This window comes from Equus przewalskii, chromosome 7 (genome assembly GCF_037783145.1).
Source record: "Equus przewalskii isolate Varuska chromosome 7, EquPr2, whole genome shotgun sequence".
NCBI lineage: Eukaryota > Metazoa > Chordata > Mammalia > Perissodactyla > Equidae > Equus > Equus przewalskii.
The window spans coordinates 45291588-45317341 of record NC_091837.1 but is presented as its reverse complement, the minus strand read 5'-3'; the positions used below and the strand labels follow the sequence as shown (position 1 = coordinate 45317341).

General features: G+C 41.3%; 1 long non-coding RNA gene across 1 annotated transcript in view; it reads right to left on the bottom strand.

Moving 5' to 3' along the window:
• Positions 1–10755: 10755 nt before the first annotated feature.
• Positions 10756–25754, bottom strand: part of LOC139084831 (uncharacterized) — a 29846-nt gene continuing 14847 nt past the window's right edge. The window contains exons 3-5 of the long non-coding RNA XR_011542619.1: positions 20090–20286; positions 14051–14234; positions 10756–13460 (exon numbers count right to left, since the gene is read on the bottom strand). This is a non-coding gene — a long non-coding RNA (uncharacterized lncRNA). The remainder of the gene's footprint in view (positions 13461–14050; positions 14235–20089; positions 20287–25754) is intronic.

The window sequence follows — 25754 nt, the reverse complement described above, 5'->3', positions numbered from 1 at the left end:
AAACTTAAATGTAGAATTACCATATGATCCAGTAATTCTACTTCTAGATATATACCCAAAAAATTGAAAGCAGGGACTTGAGCAGACATCTGTACACCAATGTTCATAGCAGCATTATTCATGATAGCAAAAAGGTGAAAACAACCTAAATGTCCACCAACGGATGACTAAACAGACAAAATATTATATTTACATACAATGGAATACTACTTGGCCTTAAAAAGGAAAGAAATTCTGATACATGCCACACATGGATGAATCTTGAAAGCATTATGTTACATGAAGGAAGCCAGATTCAAAAGGACAAATATTGGATGATTCCACTTATGTGAGAGATGTAGAATAGTCAAATTCATAGAGACAGAAAGTGGAATGGTGGTTACTAGGGGCTAGGGGAGAGGGCAATGGGGGGTTATTGCTAGTGGGGACAGAGCTTCAGTTGGGGAAGTTGAAAAAATTCTGGAGATGGATAGCAGTGATGGTTGCATGAAAGTGTGAATTTACTTAATACCACTGAATTGTACGTTTAAAAATGGTTAAAACAGCAAATTTTATGTTGTGTACATTTTACCACAATAAAAAAAACATTTCAAGGAAATGCAAAAATTTTAAGAGCACCATTCAATGAATTTTGGCAACTACATACATCTGTGTTAACCAAACCCCTCTCTCCATATAGACTATATATCTTCTGTTCCCTCCCGGTCAATCCTTGTCCCCAAACCCCACAGACAGGCACTGTTCTAATTTTCTTCCACCATAAATTAGTTCTGCCTGTTCTAGAATTTCACACAAATGGAATCATACGGCATGAACTCCTGCGTAAGGCTTCTTTCACTCCACATAGTTGTTTTGAGTTTCATCCGTATCGTTGAGTGTATCAGGAACTCATTGCTGTTTATTGCTTGGTAGAATTGCATTGAATGAATCTAGCACGGTCTGTTTAGCCAGTCCCATGCTGATGAACGCCTGGGCTGTTTTCAGTTTGGAGCTGTTATAACTAACGCTGTTGTAAACTTCCTTGTACAAGGTTTGTGCGGACATATGTTTTCACTTCTCTTGGGCAAATACCTAGGAGTGAAATTGCTAGGTCATAGGGTAGGTATATGCTTACTTTATAAGGAAACTGCTAGACCTTTTCCCAAAGTGACAGTGGTAAACGTATTTTTTGAATTTTAGTAATTTTTTTCTTCAGTTGTGTAAGGTGGGTCTCTTAATGGTCACCCTCTGCCAGCCAGTGCCTGCTGTGTCCTGGTAAGCGTCAGCCCCCTTGCCAGGGAAAGACGCCAGGGGAAGAGAAATTCGGGTCCAGCCTCTTTCACAAGAGGAGGGTTTCCGGTTGCATAAGCTCATTGTCCAGGTGGCCCAGGGGTTTTCCCAGGCTCCTTTTCACACAGCTCTGCTCGCTGCCCCTCTTCTTCCTTTTTATTTGGTCTGAATTACTTTTGAAGCACTTTTCTGTTCAAGGACACATGTTCTAAAGGATCAAGGGAACCCTCTCACTGTGAATGAGGCGGCGGACACAGCTCTGTGCATCCTGATGTTCCACGTGATGAGCCAAGAAAAGGACACTTTTATTTTTTGACTTTAAATCTTAAAGAAAGTGAAATTAGTCTAAACCTCCAGTCTATATAACTGACCTTTTTCTCATCTGTTGGAGCCCAGAGCAGTAGGCAGTTTCAGGTAATCGAGATACAGTGAGTGTTTCTCTCTTAGCGAGGCTGGTAACCAGCTAGAGAGAGCTCCCTTCTCAGAGTTATTCAGTGAGACAAAAGGATCTTTATGAGTGCAGACACTTAGTACATCTCTGGAGGACAGACCACAGTCAGATAAGACACTGGGGAAGACACTGTGACAAAGTATTTTCCAAGGATTCCTGCTATTTGCTGTGGTTGATTTCGTTGTGGGCAGACTGTCTTAGGGGAATGCATCAGCTAAGCTTAGGCTCAGAAAAAGCTCAAAATTTCAACAGCTTAAATAAGACAGAGGCTTATTTTTCTCTCACAACGGAGTCCAGAGGCCAGCAGCCGAGGCCTATGGTACCTCCATGATGGCATCTCAAGGTTCATTCTAACAAATGAAAGAAGGCCAAAAACACTCTTCTCCTTCCCAGAGCTCCAAAGGAGACAACTGAGCTTACTCTCACTTTTTAAAGATTTTTTATCCCAAGCCAGATGTTAAGCACAGGTAGAGTTAACAAAGAATACATGCCTTTTCCCCTTCAGGAGACATCTTGGTGGTACCAGACACTGTCACTTACATCTCGTTGGTCTGAACTTGGTTACATGGCCACACTGAACTGTAGGGAGGCTAAGAAATAGAGCCTAAAAATTGGAGTTCTAATTATTAAACTAAAAGAGGAAAATGAATGTTGGGAGGTGATTATCAATCTCTGCACAGGAGCACTGGGGGCAGAAAAATTAATGGACACTGTCCAATATGGCAGCCACAAACTACATACGATTATTGAGCACTTGAAATGTGGTGAGTCCAAGTTGGGATGTGCTGTAAGTATGAAATATATCTAGGATTTTAAAAACTTAGTATAAAAAAAGAATGTAAAATATCTCAGTTTTTATATTGATTACACACTGAAATGATACTATTTTGGATATATTGGGTTAAATATAGCATGTTATTAAAACTAATTTTCCTGTTTCTTTTTATTTTTTTAATGTGGCTACTAGAAAATTTAAAATTGTACATGTGCCTTGCATTATATTTCCATCAGGTAGTGCTGCTCCAGAAAACCAAGCAAGGGTCTTCTCACAGGCTCCAGGCTTGGGAATTGGGACTGACATGGGAAGTTTAGTAAGGGCAGAAAGAAAGAAAGAGAAAACAAAAAGTTTGTAAAGGAAAACAGGGAAGAAAAGAGGGAAGGAGGGAGGGAGGGAGAAAGAGAGGGAGGGAGGGAGGAAGAGAGGGAGGGAGAAGCTAAGAATTAAGTCATGGAAGAGTTCTAGACTGCAAGATTGATTTCCCTGAGAGTGAGCTGAGGAAGAAATTGGGCAGACCCAGGATGCAGGAGAGTTGTTGAAAGATGGCTGCACTGAGTGAACCAAAAGGACAACCATTTTTCTGACTTTTCTGGCCTAGGAGGCAAAGGGTTGAACTCTGGGCACTACACAGGGAAAATCCAGGACGAAAGCTCCGACACTCTAGAATACCTTTTGGAGTGGTCTCAGTAACTTTTGTGTCCTGTAAGTTGTCTCCTGCTCCACCCCCGTTAAACTTAAGCGGAGACCATGGAAGACTCTGGCAGCAGGCATAGCAGGGAGCTCTCTGCAGTGGTCTGGCATCTTGTCACAGACCGTGGAAGTGCCTCTGCTAGAAGGCACTAGTCAGCACACTCAGAGGCTCTCCTCTGTACACTGGTAGGGCTAGGACTTCTGCAGTGGTCACAGGACCCCTGGGGATGGCCAGACACAGCCTGGCCTCATGTGAAAACCGGGCAACAGATGAAAGAAAGCAAAGAATGCTCTTCTCCTTCCCAGAGCTCTAGAGATGAGGACTCAGCTTACTCTCTTTTTAATGATATTCTTATCCCAAGCCAGATGTCAAGCACCAATAGAGTTGAAAAAGAATATGGGAGAGCTGATAATTATCTAGTGAATTTAAGCTGGATGGACAGCTACCCCAGATCTGCTTTGGGAACTAATTTACCCCAGTTAGTTGTCTACATTGATTCAAAAAGAAAATAGAGAAAGAAGTTCTTCTGCTTCATTTTGAGTACTGATACCGAACTAGAGCAATCCAAAAGTCCCTTTGCTCCTTTATAATAATTTTCACTATCTATAACTCTTATTGTCATGAGGACAAGTGGAGTACAGCGTATTGTTAAGTACTGCAAATTATTGGAGGAAAGAGATGCTTTAAGGCCAAACTTTGTTATAATAAAAACAATAGTAATAGTTTTCATTATTATTAATGCCACTTTAAAGGCAATCCAGCTTTTCTAACTTGAAGTCTTTCATTTGCAATTCAAACACTTAAAAAATGCTATTAAAATATACTTTTCCAAGATTTGGAATTTTGAGTCAAAAGTTTTCAGTCCAGATTCATTAGAACTTAGTATATACAATTCAACTGTCATTGGCTACGCTGGGCCATATTTAAATAGCCATTATGTTTTCTCTTACTCATAGTACGAAATAAACAGGAGTTAAAGGATTTCTACCAATTTCAGCCATCTACTAATGGATCTTGTTTATATTTGGAGTTAAATAATCAAGGGGCAAAATATAAACGTGGGTAAGAGAAGAATTACTGTTTGCCCAATGGGCAGTCATGGGTTGTACTTTTTGGATGAAGCCTGGGGAACACTGGGATTGTTAACGGTAAGCAAGGAAGCACAGTGATTGTGTGGAAGTGTTTTCGAACCTGGGAAATGACCCCCAAAGAAATGATTTCTCAATCCTCTGAACCTGCTTAGACAGTTAGGCTTGGAAACTTCATGATTATAGTATCTTAATCCTTTCCCACTTAGAATGTGAATATGCTTGTAATAACTCAAAGGGGTTATTTTTTTTAAAAGGAGGCTGGTGAGCAAGGGCCTGGAGGGGGGGTGCCCTTGAACAACTTCTGCTTTGGCAAGTTTTGCTAGGAGAATGAATGCCACTATTATTTAATAGGGGTTTTCTTTTTTTTTTTTTTGGCCTAAGGTTCAGTGTTTCATTTTATGATGGTTATTCAGCAGTATAGCTGGAGCTATTTTGTCCCTCAGCTGAAGCTAGCTAAGTGGTGATATCAACTCCCTCCTCTGAGTTACAAAATTCCTGCTGCCTATAAAAGCCCATGGAGGAACTATTACGTCAAAGAGTTCCAGCTCAGGAAGAGACCTGAGAGCTCTTCATTCCAGCTCTGCTATGTCACACATGAAGAATCTGATGCTCAGAGAAAAACCCGACTCTTGGAACTAACTGTGGCAGATCTGGGTTGACACCTATCTCTCTCTAGCTGTCTCTTCAGGAACTGATATGCATGTTTATTTTTAGCCAAAACAACAGGCACATGTATTATGGAAATAATAGCTAAAATATCTAGTTATTTTAATTACATAAATGTACACTTTTAAATATTAAGCTATAGTTTGTTCCCAACCTGCACGTTGCACAAACACACACAGATCCTCCATCCTCCACTCCTTTGCCTCCAGCCTCCACCACTCAGTGGGTGCCCGCTGCCAACTGAAGGAATCTCAGTGCTCTCCAGGACCTGAGGCTCTGAGTTCAGAGGGGTGGGAGGAAAGGAGCAGTGGGAGTGGGAGGGAGCGAACCGACGTTTGGACGAGGCAAAACTAGAACTAGAATCCATTTCCCTTCATTCTCAGTCCAATAGTTTTACACAATCTTTAATCATTTCTTTCATTAAGGAAGAGCAACAACAGTAATAAAATCTACTTTACACTCCTAGTACCCTGATTCGATTTATATCAGACATGTTTAAATTCACTATATCATTTCATGTACAATTTTTTCCTTTAGAGAAAGGAGTTCAGCTCCTTGGGGTATAACAAGGTGAGAAGGCTAGCGCGGCTGGGGGAAGCTCTCCTACGTACGCTTCTTATTAGTGTTGGGTGTAGGGTTGCCTGATAAAATATAGGACGCCCAGCTAAGTTTGAGTTGATAAACAACAGGGATAGAATTTTAATAAACGTTGTTCATTGTTCATCAGAAATGCAAGTTTCACAGGGCATCCTGCGTTTCCATCAGCTGATTCCGGCAGCTCCGTTGGGCCGAGCCCAGGCGAGCTCCTCTCCCTGGAGCTCCTCTCAGCTTCCAGTGGCAGTCATCTGCCAGGCTTGCTTTGGGAGTTGGTTGGAAGTTATTTGGATCTGATGACCTTCTCCCTTTCTTCTTTGTGCAGGAATCCACTTATCAAGACCACTAGAGGAAGTGGTAATCAGATACTGCTTTCTAGAAACTCTATTAAATAAGCAGTCGCAATCTCTTTCTCCACCTGCCTTCAGTCTTGAGGTGGCGATCATTGGGACCAAGTCATTCTACATGCTTATTTTAAAATTCTGTTTTGTGTACCCTTTACTGGAATATCTTTCTTTAGAGTGGTGTTTAGTCAAATACCCCATTTTTTACTTATATTAAATGCTTATTTTCTGATGTTTTCCTTCTGGGACGTGTGAGCAGAGGTGAGGGGCAGTCTCTCTTGTACCAGCTGGGATTCAGTGCATTTCTGCAGATAGGGGTGGGGCCTTCCTGGCTGTCTCCCTGGTGCTCCCAGCTGAGCACAGCACCTGGGCGCCCGGTGAGGCTGGGTGGTAACAAGCCGGTAGTAATGCTGGGCGCTAACAAGCACAAGGGCTCCAGAATCTGACTGCTCTGCCATCTGCTACCTGTGTGTCCAGTGCAGTGACTTAACCTCTCCGTGCCTCGTTTTCACATTTATAAAATGAGAATCATGGTGTCGTTGTGAGGATCCCAGGAGTCAATAAAGGCAAAGCCCTCAGAACAGCGCTCAGTAAATATCTAAGTGCTCATAACTGTTCTGCTTAACCTGTAACATTTCTAAGGAATGAGTTAGTAATGCTCAAGGAGTACAGGGTCCTAGAGAATTTGGCCATTCTGTATGGGAAAAATACAAATTGTTATCATCGGGGTGGGTACTTTAAAAAAACCTTGGGATTTTTCTGAGTCATGAAGAAGGTTATGGGGGAAGCTGAAGTACCCCTTGCATTTCTGGCAACACAGGGAAATAGGCGACTGTGAAGAAGTGAGACCTGAGCTGCTCTGAGGTCCATGCGGCTGCTCCCAGGCAGGGCCGTTGGAATTCATCCTGCTTCTCCTGCGAAGCTGATTACCCTTCCTTGATATTATTCCATGATAATTCCATGATATTATCACCAAATATAATTCCATAATATTATCACCAAACTGGCAAAGAGGGGATTTGATGACAATTCCATCTGAAAACCCAAGAACCACAGCACTAATATAAAAGATTGTTGCTTGTTATGTGCCAGCAGGTGTGGAGAGAGAGGAGGAGCAAGCTTCTTTATCAGGATAAGTGAAATGATGATGTTAGAAGTATCAAAAACACTGAAGCACTGAACTGAGACAGGAGGTTTGCACTAATACTTGGTGCCAACGCCCGCTATAAACAGCAGAGGTCTTCCCTTCCCAGGCCCTTAAATTGGTGCTGCGTCCAACAGGAGTAGAGTCTGAGCACGGATAGTTTTAAAAAGCTCTAGGAGTAAAGAGGAACTAATTCAGTATATTCTAAATCCCACACTTACATTATTGTATTTAATCCTAGCAAAAACCCTACTTGGCCGTTAATATCTCTTTCTTAACTATAAGGAGCTGAGAGCCAAGCAGCTTGAGGTCGCACAGCTAGTGAGGGCGTGACCTCCCTGCAGCGCAGGTCTGTGTGGCTCCAGGCCAGATTCTTTCTGTTATACTAAGTTACCTCCATCTCTAAGTGCTGCTGGATGCTCAAAGAGAGTTCAAAGGTTCCTGCCCTGCCTTGGGGTTCTGCCTTCTTAAAAAAATCTTTTTAATTATTATAAAATATACATATAAAATTTTATCATTTTAACCATATTTAAGTACACAATTCTGCGGCATTAAGTACGTCACAATGTTGTGCAACCATCATCATTATCCATATCAGAACTTTGTTTTATCATCCCAAACAGAAGATTTTTCCTTCTTCATAGGAATTTTCTGGCCACAAATAATGAATCATGTGGTGTGGTGCAGGAGGTTTTCTTTTTTCTTTCTAAAACTCCAATGAAGAAACAAAACTAAACAAAAATAGATCACACTTAAGTGATAGCTTTAGAATTGTAGGGTTAGATATAATTTAGAATTATTAGATGAAAAAGAAAAGTGAGATAATTTAGAACAATCTCAGTTTAATTTGTGCTTCACACAGTTCTCAAACTCTAATTCCACTCTGAACCTGGGGGCGGCCTCTCAGCATTTCCTCAGGCTATTTGACCTGAATGTGGCAGGACTTCTCCCAAGCAAAGAACAGCCTCACTCCCCCGTCAGTTCCACTCAAAACTCACCTCCTGCTGTGAGCCTTAACTAACTAAGCAAATGTGAATTGTCACATGCAACATCCACTAATAGAGTCCTGCCCAGAGAGATTCCTTGTGAGATCCTGATGTGAAATTCATGGGTTTCCCGCTCTCTAGCTCAGTTTTGGTCCAGATAGGGGCTGAAGTAAGAAGATTGGGATGCCAGGTATACAAGGCTCAGGGCCAGAGAATAAACAGATCTTTCTTCCCACTTCAGCAAAAAGGCCCCCAGCAGTGAGCGCAGAGGAAAGACTAAGGCACTCAGGCCGGATGGTGGAGAAAGCCATTTATGGCTTAGGCCCTATCTAGACAGTTCTCCCCACTTCAAGAAGACTGTAGAAACCTCCGTCCTATTATACTTTGGGGCGGAGCTCAGAAATAGCCAAGGGAGTTCTGCGAGGGGCCAAGAGCCGTGGGGCAGGAAGCAGAGACTAGCTAGTTCCAAGGCAGGTAGTGAGGAATGTGGGCATTCATCAAAATCTTCACCAGAGTGAAGGTGAAACCTCCGTCTTAAAATCTACACTTTGAGCAGTTGTAAACAGGGATGGAGAATTGGTGACATAAGGAAACTATTTTTTATGAGTGGAGAGTAGGACACTGTGAAATAATAGAAAATATAAGTGTATTGGTCTCTGCTCCAAGTTCCTGGCACAGAGTTCCTAAAGTCTTGCAATTTCCTAAATGATAAGAGCAACAGGAGCATCTTTTGTCTTCATGTTTGGTCTTTAACCTGGTTCCTGACCCAGAGCTCCTAAATCCTTTGGAATTTCCTGTGGTGACAGAAGTGTCTTTTGTTCTAATGAGGCAACTCTTGATGGACTCCTGGATAGTTTCAGGACGGGGGCTGGTCACCAGAAAGACCAAGCCAAGATTAGAAGCCTGGAACTTTCAGCCCCACCACGCATCATCCAGGAAGGGGAGAGGAACTGGAGATGAAGTTAATGATAGAGCATGTCTAAGTGATGAGGCTTCCACAAAAATCCCAAAAATATGGGGTTGAGAGAACTTCCAGATTGGTGAACGCATCTACATGCCTAGAGGGTGACACCCCTAACTCGAAAGGGGTAGAAGCTCCTTGCTCAGAACCCTTCCAGATCTCACCCTTGTACCTCTTCATCTGGCTGTTCTTTTGTATCTTTTGAAATATTCTGGATAATAAATCGGCAGTAGTAAGTAAACTGTTTTCCTGGGTTCTGTGAGCCACTCCAGCAAATTATTGAACCCTAGGAGGGGGTCATGGGTACCTCTGATTTGTAGGCAAGTGAGACAGAGGGTGTGAGTAACCTGGAGACCTACTACTTGCAATTGGCATTGGAAGTGGGGGCAGTCTTGTAGGACTGAACCCTTAACCTCTGGGGTCTGTGCTAACTCCATTTAGTGTCAGAATCGAATTGAATGGTAGGATATCCAGCTGGTGTCAGAGAATTCATCGGTGTGGGAAAAAACCCACACATCTGGAGTAAGAAGTATTGTCTGTGAGAGTAAAGGAAAACACAATGTGTTTTTCCTAGACAGACACAACGAAGTAGCTCAACAGAAGAAAAATAAAAGGATAAAGGACCCGGGAGCTGTAGGAGAAAAAAGACAACTCTCCTGCGTTAGTTCCGGTGAAGACAAATTGGAAGTTGGCATAAGAAATTGCCTCTATTATCTGCAGTGTATTGCTTGTTTATATTAACTATATAGTAAGCTGTGGATAGTGCCGATTCCTTGGTGTGCATTCACTCCTGAGTAACTCCTTTTGTTGCTTTATTAAGTTCTGATTTAAAATCCCCTCCAGATATTTAATCTAGATAACTCTTTGGATCAAATGGCTCCCTCCCACTGTGAGAGCCAAGAAGATAGTTTCAAGAGTGGGAGGTGTAAGCAGTTCCTCTTACATTCTGCTGAGTTAGCCGTGTTTCTTTCTTTTCTGTGGACCATATGAGGTGCATGGTTGGAAGGATGGGTAGGCTTAGGAGCAGGTCTGCCGGTGTTGGGACAAGTTCACGAGCACGCCAGGCATCGTAAGGGTTGGGAATCCTTGAGAAGGGGATCACCACATTCAAATGTTATTGTGAAACCATTGAAAGAGAGCTGGCCTGTCAGTGAGAAGGCTGGAAATTAAAGCCTTGTTCTTTCACTTACTGAGTAGGTGACATTGGGCAGATTAAGCCTTCATAGACACAGGTATAGAAGCACCCTTCCTGACTTCCTCAAGGGGGAGGTGAGCCTGCACATGTTTGGAAACCATAAGCCCCATCTAAGCGCAATGCGTTGTTAAATAAGCCCACTCACAGGAGTGTATACTGTTTAGGGTTAGCTTGCCCTGGAAGTTGTATTTATTACGTAGTTTCCAAGAGCAAGGACCCATTCTCTGCTATGTGACACTCACGTGTACCATGTATGAATTAGCTGGAAATGATTCTATAATTGTTACCCCCAAAGGACAAATGCTATAGGTGAATTTTGTAAAACAAACTTTAAGCTTGTCATCTCAAACATTCTTATTTGGGTAAATAGAGAGAGGCTTACACAGGTTTACAAAGGATTTCACCATACAGTCGGTGCCAGCATCCAAAAAGATCTTTGCTGTCTTTACAAAGTGCTGTAGGCATTAGACTCTGCCAAAAGGAGGGTTCCCCTTACAGCATCACAGAGCTGGCAGCTCTCTGTCCAGTCTGAGGCCCGTTCTTTGCAGAGTCATGATGTTGTCAGGGCATCCAGAGGTGCATGGTTTCTCAGATCTGACTCACACTAATAAAATCACAAAAGATAGGTGCACAAAATGAAATATCAATTAATATTAATTGATTAATTAAAATAGAATATCAATTAATTGATAGAAATAACAGTGGGACAGATTCTCATGTTTGCTGATTGGCACATTCATTCCCTGAAGGCAAAACTATGAAGAAAGCTCCTTAAAGTCCTGAGCCTCCTTGCAGAGCAGAGAATCGGAACGAAGCAGGGGGGAGGCTGTGACTAGCGCCACTGAGCTGGGACAGCCGGCAATATCCACTTCCAGCTTGGGGTAACTCCATCACACCCATGGCGGGCCCCTCCCCCCTCCCTCTGAGGTGGCTAAATGAGTAGAGTAGGTCAGGGCCAGAATGTTTTTTAAAAGAAAATAGAAGATAAAAATTCCAGAATGCATTGTGTCTAGCAAGAGTAAGATTTGTTTCATGAAACTTTTGTTTCAATTACATAGATAGGTGGAAGGAAGGAAGAAAAGAAAGAAAGAGAAAAGAAAGAACTGGGTCCTATGTGAAAAAAATAATGTGTTTCTTACAGTAATTACTTTCCAAACAATGTATGAATGTTGCTTTGATGGAGACCCTGCCATCTTTTATTTATTTAATGAATATTTATTGGGTGCCTACTCTCTACCAACAACTCTTCTCATAGAGATTTCAGTGAGGGGGAAGATTCTGGGAGAAATAAAAGACAGGCAATAAATAAAAAAGCCAGGAGAGATAAGACAGCCACTAAATAAATAAAGTACCCATTGGTTTGCCCTTTTTTCTAGTCCCAATGTATCTGATGACACAGTCACTCTTCATATAGACAGCTTCAGAGAGGCTCATCCATTCCACCGTCCTGGCGCTGTGCCTGGCCTTCGAGCTGGCCTGCTCACTGACTCCTCGCCTCTGAGACAGATCCTTTGCACAGACGGCTGCTTTCAGCCACTGCCTGTCCTGTTTCCTATTCTATCTCTTTCAGCTCCTTAGGGTGCATACTGCCCACCTACATTCTTCAAATAGCCCTATCATTCTTTTCTCTAGTAGGATATCTAAAGATAATGAGGCAAAATATCGCATAAATGTACAACTTCAGGGCCTGAATGAAGAAAACTACAGAATGTGATAGCTGGAAGAAATCCTGGAAACTATCTTTTTCAACTCCCTTATTTTTGGGTGAAGAAATTGAGATCCAAGAAAACTGTGACTTGTTTAAGGTCGAAGTCATTCAATAACAGATCTGATAGTGAGAACCTAGATCTTAGCCCCCCATCCAGTCTTAGGGACTCTGTGTGTGCTCTGTCATTCTGTCATGCAGCCTGTCTTATGGACTGAATGCTTTGTCCCTACAAAAGTCATATGTTGATGCCCTAAACCCAATGTGATAGCATTTGGAGGTGGGGCCTTTGGAGGTAATTAGGGTTAGATGAAGTCAGGAGGGTGAGGTCCCCATGATAGGATTAGTGTCCTTACAAGAAGAGAAAGATCTCTCTCTCTCTCCTTCTCTCCCTCTCCCCTCATATGCATGCCTGAGGAAAGGCCATGTGAGCACAGCAAAAAGATGGCCATCTACAGGCCAGGAAGAGCGCTTTCACCAGGAATGAATAAGCCAGCACCTTATTCTTGAACTTCCTCTAGACCTATGAGAAATAAATTTCTGTTGTTATGACACCTAGGCTATGGTATTTTGTAATGGCAGCTCGAGCAGACTAAGACACTGTCTAAAAGAAAGTCTGACTGAAGAGAACACAGAGACTCCTTCTTTGTCAGGTTGTTAGATGCATCATCATTCCATTAGTTTATGGTTCCCTATCATAACAGGTGTGGGGGAAATTGATTAAGACCTTTTCATGATGAAAGAATGATGGACTTCTTATTATTCATTGGGATAAAATTTTTAAAGCATTCACACATAGTTTTAATAGAGTTTCCAATCTAGTAACTGATTTCCTTCCTTCCTTTCTTCCTTCTTTCCTTCCTTCCTTCATCCGTCTATTCACTGAACACTTACTGAGCCCTACTATGAACCAGCAGTGTTCTAAGTGATAGATCAGTGATTATTAGAAAATAAATCCCTGCCCTCATGGAGCTTCATTACAGCAGGAAATGATATGCAAAAGGCGTGTAAAGTGAGGGTGGGAATGATACAGGTCCATCATGTAGGGATGTTTCACAAACAAGGAGGTGGGTTGATTGTTCTGGTTAGAAGTTGTGAGGTAAGAGATCTACGGAGGGAAAAAAGAACATAGATTATATGAACAAGAAAAAAAGAACAAATCTAAACACATTGCTTTATATTTTGTTGAACCAGTCTCCCAGTCCTGAACATTTACCAAAGGGTATTTCTATGGAAACAATAAGAAAAATAAATATTAATTGTTGGAGCAGACTATAAACTCAGTTTTTGAGTCCAGAGTGCAGCCAGTCAAGAAGATTTCTAGTTGTGCTCAAAGCATCTTTAGACGGTGGAGTGAGGACAGCAGTGGCAATTTGATGGATTTTCTGATTTACAGTTTGAATGTTTTCTGGTGATGGTGTAGACATCAGAGCCACAGTCATGATTATTTCCCACAGCAGAACATGGAAGACACAGTCCAAACTGTTGTGGTGATGAGTCCTTTGAAGTTTACATCAGGTCTCCCAGCTTTGCAGGGCTTCGGAAGAAGGGCAGCTTCGAGACAACCTTAGATACCAACAAGGATCTGGGCAGTCGGGTTTTAGTTTTTGGTGACACCAAGTCAGGACGGTAGGAGAAAAATTGGAAATGTTAATTTGGAAGATTGCAGATATTGAAGGAAATTAGAAGAATTGAGATTTTGGTAAGGACTGACAAAATGTGCAAGATGGCAAGATCCAGCCCAGTTTACAGGTAGATAATAAAACTTCAAGGACAAGGAAGAGGACTCGAATCTGATAACCCACAAGGGTGGTTTATAGTTTCCCAGTGAAACATAAAATTTACCTCTATGGTCACCCCGCCACCCTTTTGATCAAGAATAATCAAAGAGAGATTATTTTTGTTTGCAAAATAAATCTAGTCTCATTGAGTTTGGCCTGATTATCTCCATAAATACGGCAAGAAGGGTAATTGGCCACATAGGCCTTTTTAAGTTTGCTTTGCTAGAGCTTTTCATTAGGAATCTCAGATTGGACTTTTAAAAGCCTCTCAAGCGTAGGAAGCCAAGCCAAGAACTTTCAATACTTATGGATTTGGGTGAATTCCTCTCTTCTTGAGGTCTCCAAAATATCCTAAGTTTCCTGGGCCCGCCCAGAGGTGACCTTCCTTACTCACCTGTAAGACTGGGTACTTCATAAGCCAGGCTGGTTTTTCCAAGAGGAATTTGTAGGCATTGACTCCATAAAGTCACCTTAGTTCCTTAAAACTGTCTGGATGTATTTGATTCCATGCACATCATTCTCAAATACGCCATTCCAGGCAAAGTCTTGGTTCTATGTCCCATGTTTCCAGTTATGTCCTGTTGTAGGGAGGAAGAGTCTTGCTCAACTTATGCAAATAATTATATTTCCATGAAAATAAGAATACTCAGAGTTTCTGAATTCTGGAGTAAATCAGGCAAAGAGAAAGATAAATGTTTCATTTCTGTTTACAAAGGTATAATCTGTTAAATTGTTATGTTACAGATAAGAGGAAAGAGAAAGAGATTCCTTAAATCCAGAAAACAGAACATTAAAGAAAACAGCAATGTTCCAAACAAAAGCCATAATTCTCCTTCGCCAGTTCATTTAGTCCCATGTAATTATTCCTTGTTCTGCTTGATCCTGGGTTGGTGGTTTCATGAACCCATCAGCCTGTCCACTAGAGTTCTGGCAATTCCTACTCAGGTCAGTGGTGTGATCACAAAGTCATTTAAGCAATGCCATCAGAAGCCTGTACCTCCAGCATAGTCCTTTTTATGGATCTCCCAGACAGCCCTCTTTAGTCAATGATAAGCATACCAGCCTATAGCTGATTGCAAAGGCTTTCAGGAAGCGTGAGAGTAAAACAATAACTCTTTGCAAATGACAAAAGACTTAAAATGGTCACAGGTAAAGATCTGATGAGAGTTCATTATAAAAAATCATGCATTTTGACAAGGAAATTTGGTTGCTTTGTGACATACAACATTTTAAATAATAACTGGAGATGTGGCTGATAAGGTTATACTGTTATTGTTTTTCTAATATCAGTCAAGGCAGTACCAGGACATGTCATAGACAGGATATTGACAAATTTCTAGGAATATTGTATAATTCTGAACTATTTATATTAATAATATTTACCCATTCAAATATAACCTAGGGAAGGTTAAGCTTCTCTTCATATTTGACGATGCTTTCATGCAATTAAATATATCAAATAAACCCAATTATTTTGAACATTTCTCTTTTAACAAGGTGAAAGAACAAACTCTTTAAAATTTTCCAGGAGGCCTCTGGGAAATTGCAAAGTCAATTTGAGATCAAGATTTCACGTAGGATCTGATTTTGGGAAGCAAAATATCAAAAGTTGTCAAAATGCCTAAAGGTTTGAAGACTTGATTAAATAGGATTGTAGGTCCCTGTGAAGCAACACTCAGTTACGTATTTAACCAATGAGATGATAAAAATCTCAAAAGTAAATATAGGAGGTAACATGATTATAAGAAGAACCTTAGCTCTTTTAAAAGCAAGAAATCTTGATTCTCTTAAATAATCAAAGACATGATAAAGACAACAGAGGGAATTATTCTAAGACACAGAAGCTTTGTTTCCCAGGTGGATTACTTAAAAGGTAAAGAAAACCCTTTTATGATCTCTTATTAAGAACAGGCCAATAATCCAAGGAAACTTTGCCATTTTAACAGAGAGAGAAAACTAAACTCTAGTTCTGTATTTGGGTGCTATTAATACTAAAGCTCATTCGTAAAAATCTTATAAATAAACCCATCCAACCTTAGGCAGCTTTGACCACCCAACATAAAATTGTTTTACAGAAACTTTCTACAACTTTTTATACCTCTTCAAGCTTTCTCTACTCTTCCATTCTCTCTCATTCTGGAACAACCAGTCATTTTATTTTAAAACAAAATCACTCTGTTTTTTTCCTTAACAAAAGCACATCCTGTATTCCTTGTGTACTTTTCATATGAACTTGCTTCCCTTTACTCTTATTATTTCCAGTAGTTTCATTTATATATATTGATTATAATTAATTTTTATCATTAGTAACTTTTCTTTTACAAAGAAAACTAAGTAGACAATTGTGAATTATATGTCGTATATCAGTATTCTGTAGCAGACCAGCAAGGTTTATGAATATACCATCTCAAATTTTATTCATCCTCATAATACAATTCTTCAATGTGGCAAAAAGAACATGCTTAGGGGCCCGCCCCGTGGCCGAGTAGTTAAGTTCGCATGCTCTGCTTCGGTGGCCCAGGGTTTCGCCAGTTCGAATCCTGGGTGTAGACATGGCACTGCTCATCAAACCATGCTGAGGCTCCATCCCACATGGCACAACTAGAAGGACCCACAACTAAAAATACACAACTATGTACTGGGGGCCTTTGGGAGAAAAAGGAAAAATAAAATCTTTAAAAAAAAAAAAGAACAAGTTATTACACCCAAATATCTTTAGTTTCTCTGTAAAAAAAAGAAACCAAAATTATGTAAACTTAAACTTATGTTGAATAATGAATATTTCAGGAGTTTCTTGCATAGAAATGATCTAGATTTTTAATGACTATCTATTTTTCTTAAGGTATGCTTTTTGCTGAGGAAGATTCATCCTGAGCTAACATCTGTTGCCAATCTTCCTCTTTCTTTTTTTTCTCCCCAAAGCCCCAGTACATAGTTGTGTATCCTAGTTGTAGGTCATTCTAGTTCTTTTGTGTGGGATGCTGCCACAGCATGGCTTGATGAGTGGTGCATAGGTCCACACCCAGGATCCAAACGGGCAAACCCTGGGCCACCAAAGTGGAATGGATGAATTTAATCACTCAGCCATGGGGTCAGCCCTTAATGAATATTAATTACTTGACTTAGTCTAACTCTAAGTTTGCAAGTCACTAAAAAGATTTTGGAAACTATTTTAAGGCATATGTGTTATAAAACAGAATTATTCTTGAAAAGTTCATGTATAAAACTGTTATCCCATTTATATTAACTTAGTACCTGTATTCTTAACAATCATGCTTGGAGTATTTATGAAAATTTCATAAGACATTAAACAAAGGTAGCCATCATCTCAAGTTATTTTCCTGTTAACTAATCTTCAACACATGCATTTAGGCAAGTATCAAAAAATCACAAAAGCAAAGAACCTAAAAAAGTTAAATACATGTTTGTTTTTTGTTGTGTTTAATATACATGAGATCAGGTATATCAAACAACTCATTTTTTATTGAATCTTTACTTGTGCTTTGTTCTTTTTTTTTTCTGGTGAGGAACGTTGGCCCTGAGCTAATATTTGCGGCCGATCTTCCTCTTTTTGCTTGAGGAAGATTGTCGCTGAGCTAACATCTGTGCCAATCTTCCTCTATTTTGTATGTGAGATGCCTCCACAGCATTGCTTGATGAGTGGTGCCTAGGTCTGTGCCCGGGATTCAAATCTGTGAACCCCAGGCCACTGAAGCAGTGCGCATGAACTTAATCACTATGCCACAGGACCGGCCCCTGTACTTTGCTCTTTAAGTTGAATTTATAATTTTGTAATCTTAAACATCTAGCAGATATAAATTTATTTGACTAGCAAACCCAAGTAGGATAAAATGTATGCTTGTGCTATGCTTAATGCTGATAACTCAGAAGACATACCTTTTTTATTAAACCAACTCATGTGAATTAAGGCTGCCCCAGGGAGAGAAGCCCAGGGCATCCTCACCTACATGCAAATCTGTATAACCAGATTTGTATCTAAAGTTATACGACCGCACAATAACCAGACCCCATCTGCACTGAAATCATTTAATGACTTTTTACATCATCTTTTCTTTTTCCCGTAAAAATAAGTCACGTACCCATGCCTTATAAATTTAGCCCTAACCCTCAATTCAGGGCAGCAGCTCCTCTTGCCTGTGGGTCCTGTCCCCATGCTATTCCGTACTATTCTCTAAATAAAAGAGCACTACTGCCAGACCTCGAGAGTCCAAGAAATCTTTCTTTCGACTCTTCGGCTCGCCGTCCCCGCATCACCAACAATATCAAAATAGTCTTATTTACCAAAGATTACCCAAATCACATGAACTTGAAAAACATTTGGGTTAGTCCTGATACTTCTGGGAGCATTAAGAATATTTAAATTTATATGGGTGTTGTTAGCTCTCTAAGCCAATTAGAACGGAGCTCCTTTAAGGGATTTTATAACTCAATTTGGCAATACCACCCACAGGTGGGAAAATATCACCTATATATAAACATACAGACAGATGCAAATAGAGATCTTATGGCTTTCAGTCTAAAATTTTAGCCATGAGTTAGGCATAAACACAGTAATACAAAATTCATCAGTTTACCTACGAATTGATTCTTGTCTTTGCTCCACTTTACATTTTTATCTGAATATGTTTCTGGAAGACGGGACAACTTGAGGTTACCTGCTCAATATGAGTGTCAAAACTCCCTGTCAGGGGCCGGCCCCATGACCGAGTGGTTAAGTTAGCACACGCTGCTTCGGTGGCCCAGAGTTTCGCTGGTTTGGATCCTGGGTGCGGACATGGCACTGCACGTCAGGCCATGCTGAGGCGGTGTTCCATATGCCCCAAGCAGAAGGACTCACAACTAAAATATACGACTATGTACTGGGGGGACTTGGGAAGAAAAAAAAAAAAAGAAGATTGGCAACAGTTGTTAGCTCAGGTGCCAATCTTTAAAACAAACAAACAAAAAAACTTCCTGTCAATATTTATGGGGGAGACTTAAGATTTTCTTTTGCCCAATTTGTAATCTTATGGAGGCTGTGGACCAAGTTTTAGGCAAGGGACTGAGGATACATCAAGCAGCTGTCTGAATGTTTCTGAAACTCATCCAAGTGGATAAAGTATCCAGTCTGTTTCTAATTAGTCTTTTTAGCTTCAAGTGGTTGCTTTTGGGGGTCCCTGAGTCCCTCAAGAGCTCCTGATATGGGGTAGGGCCTAAAGCTTGAGTGACTACAGGGAGATGAAGGGCTGGAGTAGGAAGGCAAAGGTCTGGCAGTGGTGAGCAGAGCGATGAAGGAGGTGAGAGTTTGAAGGCGGATGTATCGAAGGAGCTGAAGGGAAGATCAAAAGTGGTCAAAGGAGGAGGGGAGACAATAAGAAGGGAGAGATCTTAGAGGAGCCAATTGGGAGAGATCTTGTTTCTCAATGGTATCATTGAAGTTCCAAATTATCCTTAGTAAAATCATGCCAATAGGAATAGAAGAGGATAGCTAGCACCACAGTGGTGGGGCACGTAGTCAGCAGGGGTTGGAGAAGGGGGGAGGCTTTCAGTCAACTGAGAACTTTCCCCTAGAGGCAAGTAGGGAGAACAGAGAGGTCACCAAAAAAAGTTCAGGAAGGACTTGCAGCCCAAGAAGTATATTCCAAACAAAGAATCCTGGGCTCTAACTCAACTTCAGAGAGCACACTCATTCCAAATGTGACTTAAACCAAAAAGCTTCCTTATGGCTTAAACATGGACACAAGACATGTCCCCAAAGAGGGCACAGAAGATGCAGCTGCCATATCTAAAGACAGAAAGAAAGCAAGGACTCTCATTGCCACAGTAGTAAGAAGGGTGTTTAGGTATTTGTGTCTCCAATCTCCTACAAAGATGAGACATCTCCAGTCACAGACCCACTAACCCATGACACTGAGATGGGAATTCTTGGCACTACAAAGGCAATGAGGAAAGAGACAACAAGGATCCTTATGGGCTGAGATTATGTAGGATTAGGCATAAAATGAACCTCCTGAGAGCAACAATCTGTCGTGCCACACGGCAGGTGGAAAACTGGAGAGACTGGCCTCTCTGAATCCAAGCCAAGCTCTCAGGACACAAAGTCAGGTTGGAAGGAGAATCTCATCCAGTTTTCTTGGTGACCCACAGCAAAGTTTGTCTAAGTGGACACCAGTCTGACGAGAACTGTAAACTCGGTAGTCTGTGAGGCTGGCTCAAACAACAGACTTAGACGACCTGTGCCTGTGTTCTCCCCTGGGACTCTCCTCCTCCTGACAAGCAACAGCACAAAAGACTGAGACAAATGGGCAGGACACAATGGCTATCTATAACAAGCGTCATAATACCCAAACGTCTAGTTCTAACCAAAAAGTTTTCTCCTGTAAATCTAAAGTTTGAAAAGGCCCTTTTAGAAAAGGCAAGCAGAGTCTCTTACCACCCTCACTCGACTGGACCCTCAGCAGAGATCCTGGTGTTTGGTGAAAAGTGTGCCTTTGCCAGCTTGGTCAGAGGTCCTGGGATTTCAGCTGCAGTCTCTGGAGCAAGCAGGAGTCCCGACCATCCCATCCTCATCACCAACATGGCTGGAAGGAAAACTTTTCCTCTACCACTGAAGTTCAAATAGTCGTGGGCCTGAGAATTAATTGACAATAAACAGATTAACAGGAGAAAAGACAAGGTTATTTATATATGCACATGGGAGAGCTCATGAGGAGTAACCCACTAAACAGCCCGAGGTAAAGGTTTATATACCAACTGAGCGAAAAAGGGGAGGTTTCGGTTTCAATGGGAAAGTATGGAAGGTTCTATCAGACTTTTTGATGCTAATGGTAGCTGGATTTGCACTTCCCTGTGCTAAGGGTCAGTCTTCTCCCAAACTGGAAACTGTTTCAGAGGGGGCTCAATGGCAGTTGTATTTTTCAGAGGCTCTACTTAAGTTTAGATAATGTTTCTTTCTGTGGCTGCAATTGTTTAGATGTTTTAAGTTTAAAGTAATTTTCATACCACTTTGGTGGGTACTAACTCCTTCATTGGCTAGCTTTGTGAGTTGTATGATTGTTCTCTAAACAGGAACAAGAGTCATAGGCCACAGAGAGCTTGCTCTGAGAGAAGAGAACTCCTAGAGTTGAGAGCCCAACCACATGATTTCCAGGCAACTTGTCTAGCATAAATCATGTCAGTTGAGTTACCTTGGAAGTTGTAAACCAATAGCCAGATAAACACAGAATTCAAATAGATATAATCTCTTTAATTGCTTTTTCTCCCCAAATCCCCCCAGTACATAGTTGTATATTTTAATTGTGAGTCCTTCTAGTTGTGTCATGTGGGAAGCTGCCTCAACATGACCTGATGAGTGGTGCCATGTCCACGCCCAGGATCCGAACCCTGGGCCACCGAAGCGGAGCACATGAACTTAACCACTCTGCCACAGGGCCGGCCCCTCAAATGAATATCATTTTAATACCTTACAAGAGTTATGAGATCCTAAGAATAAGAAAGAATGTAGGAGTCTGGGGCTGGCCCCATGACTAGTGGTTAAGTTTGGCATGCTCTGCTTCAGCAGCCAGGTTCACAGGTTCGGATCCCAGGCACAGACCTACACCACTGGTCAGCCATGTTGTGGCAGCAACCCACATACAAAATAGAGGAAGATTGGCACAGATCTTAGTTCAGGGTGAATCTTCCTCAAGCAGAAAGAGGAAGATTGGCAACAGATGTTAACTCAGGGTGAATCTTCTTCAACAACAGAAACAACAACAACAAAAATAAATAAAAACTAGACAAAAAGAAAAGAATGTAGGAATCAAGCAAATTCAAAGTTCTTTGGAGAGTTAAGGAAAATACAATTACATATCTTAAGAGCCAAGGAAATGCACAAACCAATCAAGTGATGTGGGAGGGGTAGACTCCTCTAAGGCAAGAATCAGAAGTCTTGGTCTTGGGGGCTGGCCCCATGGCCGAGTGGTTAAGTTCGTACACTCCACTTCTGTGGTCCAGGGTTTCACACATTCAGATCCTGGGCACGGACATGGCACCGCTCATCAGGCCATGCTGAGTTGGTGTCCCATATAGCACAACCAGAAGGACCTATAACTAGAATATACAACTATGTACTGGGGGGCTTTGGGGAGAAGAATAAATTAAAAAAAGAAAATAAGATTGGCAATAGTTGTTAGCTCAGGTGCCAATCTTTAAAAAAAAAGTCTGGGCCTTGGGCTATTTGACCCATGCTCTCCCGAAATTAAGGCATGACTGACATAGCAACTGCAAATAGAATTCTGTTCCTCACTGAGAATTTAGTTAGCATCCTGGCTGAAATATTTGGTGATTATGCAACCTCAAGCAATAATTACATGGGAAAATCATAGCTTGAGTGGGAAATGCCTTGTAACCCCAAGAGCATTTAAGGGAACTAAACTCATGGTATTCGTATTGTTGTCTTAAAGAATATGTACATATTTGGTGTTTTATATGCTTGTTATGTTTTAAGATGATTGAATATTAGAGTAACTGCCTTGTAAATCCAATTTAAAAGTGCAAATGCCTAATTGACTCAGACTTGCGATTAAGTTTAAATCTAGAACTCAATTATTTCAGAGAACTTTACATTCAACATATTATAAGTTTAATTTAACATATCATATTTATAAGAATCATTTAGTGCTCAGGAAGGTTTTATTTATTGAGTCAGACAATTATTTAATGAAATCAAATGTATATTAAATTTATAAGTGCAGTATAAAAGATCCTAAAATATTTCATTATGTTTATAAATAGGACCATTTAAATCAAAAGTCTCTTTAAAGTAATTGACAAATTTGTTAGAGTTATAAAAATAGAATTTATAAGCTAGACTTAAAAGCCTAAGGAAGGGGGCGTCCCCCAGCTGCCGTTGCCCGCCCCGTGGGACTAGGGATTGCCGGAGATCTCGGAGAGGACCGAGGCGGGGGAACTTTCAAAGGCGGGTCCGGCGACCCGGAGGGGAAGCGCCGGAGCTCCGCCAGGCAGCAGACAAAACTCTCTGTCTGCCGGTAGCAGAGGGGCCACGCTGAGCATTCAGAGCTCCCGGCAGAGGCCCGGAGAGAAGCCCAGAGGGCGGGGCGACCCCCAGCTGCCGTTGCCCACCCAGTGAGGCTAGGGATTGCCGGAGATCTCGGAGAGGACTGGGGCTGGAGAGAGTTCCAGAGACCCAGCTTAGTAGCCTAGGGGGAAACCCTAAAGGCTCACAGAAGCCTTAGGGAAAGCCTCTGCACAGCACCAGTAGAAGGCACCCAGCCGCCAGCCACAAGGCTGGAAGACCCCAGGGCAAAAGCAGCATAGCTAGGTGTACTAACCACAGACTGTAGAAGATGCCAATAGCTCTCCTGCGACCCATAGAGGACAAGTGAGATTTGGTGGGTGCCGACAGCAACCGAGCGACAAATAAAAGTGATCCCACCCCTGGCCGCTGGAAAAGCCCATAACACCGTTGCAGACCCCAAGGAGAGAGCGCATCTAGGTGGGCAACAACAGTAGGCACCTGCAGCCTGAAGCCCCCCGTGACGGCCCCCACGGCAGAGGAGGGAATCCAAAGGGCCACTGTGGCTACGAAGAGGGGCCCAGGCCCAGTTAGCAACTACGGACAGGGTTCCTGGTTGGTGAAGTATAAACAGCTGCTCCCCCCACTGCAGCAGCTGAAACAAGTGAAAGGAGCAACTAAACTCTATCTCCATGCGGAGGCACAAATCAACATCATCAAGCAATATGAAAAAATACATTAAATCTCCAGAACAGAAAGAAAGTAACAAATACACAGAAAACAATCCCAAAGAAAATGAGATATATAACCTAAATGATGATGACTTCAAAACAGCCATCATTAAAATACTCACTGAGTTAAGAGAGAATTCTGACCGACAACTCAACGAGTTCAGGAGCTATGTCACAAAAGAGTTTGATACGATAAAGAAGAACCAAACAGAAATACTGGAAATGAAGAACACAATAGAGGAGATTAAGAAAAATCTAGATGCTCTGAACAGTAGGGCCGATAATATGGAGGAAAGAATTAGCAATTTGGAAGATGGCAATATAGAATTGTTGCAGGCAGAGGAGGAGAGAGAAGCAAGACTTAAAAGAAATGAAGAAACTCTCCGAGAATTATCAGACACAATTAGGAGATGCAACGTAAGGATTATAGGTATACCAGAGGGAGAAGAGAAGGAGAAAGGGGCAGAAAACCTATTCAAAGAAATAATGGCTGAGAACTTCCCAAATCTGGTGAGGGAGATGGATCTTCAGGTGACAGAAGCCAATAGATCTCCAAACTTTATCAATGCAAGAAGACCAACTCCACGGCATATAGTAGTGAAGCTAGCAAAAGTCAACGACAAGGAGAAAATATTAAGGACAGCCAGGCAAAAGAAACTAACCTACAAAGGAACCCCCATCAGGCTATCAGCAGATTTCTCAGCAGAAACTTTACAGGCTAGAAGAGAGTGGAATGATATATTCAAAAATCTGAAGGACAAAAACCTACAGCCGAGAATTCTCTACCCAGCGAAAATATCCTTCAAATACGATGGAGAAATAAAAACTTTCCCAGATAAACAAAAATTAAGGGAGTTCATTGCCACAAAACCTCCTCTTCAGGAAATCCTCAGGAAAACCCTCATTCCTGAAAAATCCAAAAAAGGAAAGGGGCTACAAAACCAAGAGCAGAGGAGATAAGTAGAAGGACAACAACAGAGAGTAGCAGCTCTACATCAGAACAGATTAAACCATGGGACGAGAAACAAAGGAAACTGAAGAAAACCGGAAAACAAGACACAAAATGGTAGTGGTAGGCCCCCACGTCTCAATAATCACTCTAAATGTAAACGGATTGAACTCCCCAATCAAAAGACACAGAGTGGCAGGATGGATCAAAGAACAAGATCCAACAATATGCTGCCTCCAGGAAACACACCTCAGCCCCAAAGACAAACACAGACTCAGAGTGAAGGGATGGAGAACAATACTCCAAGCTAATAATGAACAAAAGAAAGCAGGTGTCGCTATACTAATATCAGACAAGGTAGATTTCAAAGCAAAACAGATAAAGAAAGACAAAGAGGGACAGTATATAATGATAAAAGGGACTCTCCACCAAGAAGACATAACACTTATAAATATATACGCACCCAACACAGGAGCACCAAAATTTGTAAAGCAACTCTTAATAGAACTAAAAGAAGACATCAACAACAATACAATAATAGTAGGGGACCTCAACACACCATTAACACCAATGGACAGAACATCCAGACAGAAAATCAACAAGGAAATAATAGAATTAAATGAAAAATTAGACCAGATGGACTTAATAGATATATATAGAACACTTCATCCAAAAACAGCAGGTTACACATTCTTCTCAAGTGCACATGGAACATTCTCAAGGATTGACCATATTTTGGGAACCAAAGCAAACATCAATAAATACAAGAGAGTTGAAATAATATCAAGCATCTTTTCTGATCATAACGCTATTAAACTAGAAATCAACTACAAGAAAAAAGCAGAGAAAGGTGCAAAAATGTGGAGACTAAACAACACGCTTCTCAACAAACAATGGATCATTGAAGAAATTAAAGAAGAAATCAAATATTATCTGGAGACAAATGAAAATGAGAACACGACATACCAAATCATTTGGGATGCAGCAAAAGCAGTCCTAAGAGGGAAATTCATCGCAATACAGGCTCACCTCACTAAACAAGAAAAAGCTCACGTAAGCAACTTCAAACGACACCTAACAGAACTAGAAAAAGAAGAAGAAACAAGGCCCAGAGTCAGTAGAAGGAGGGAAATAATAAAAATAAGAGCAGAAATAAACGATATTGAAACAAAAAAGACAATAGAAAGGATCAATGAAACAAAGAGTTGGTTCTTCGAAAGAATTAACAAAATTGACAAACCCCTAGCCAGACTCACCAAGAAAAGAAGAGAGAAATCGCAAATTAATAAAATCAGGAATGACAGAGGAGAAATCACAACAGATACCAATGAAATACAAGAGATCATAAGAGAATACTATGAAAAACTATATGCCAACAAATTGAACAACCTGGAAGAAATGG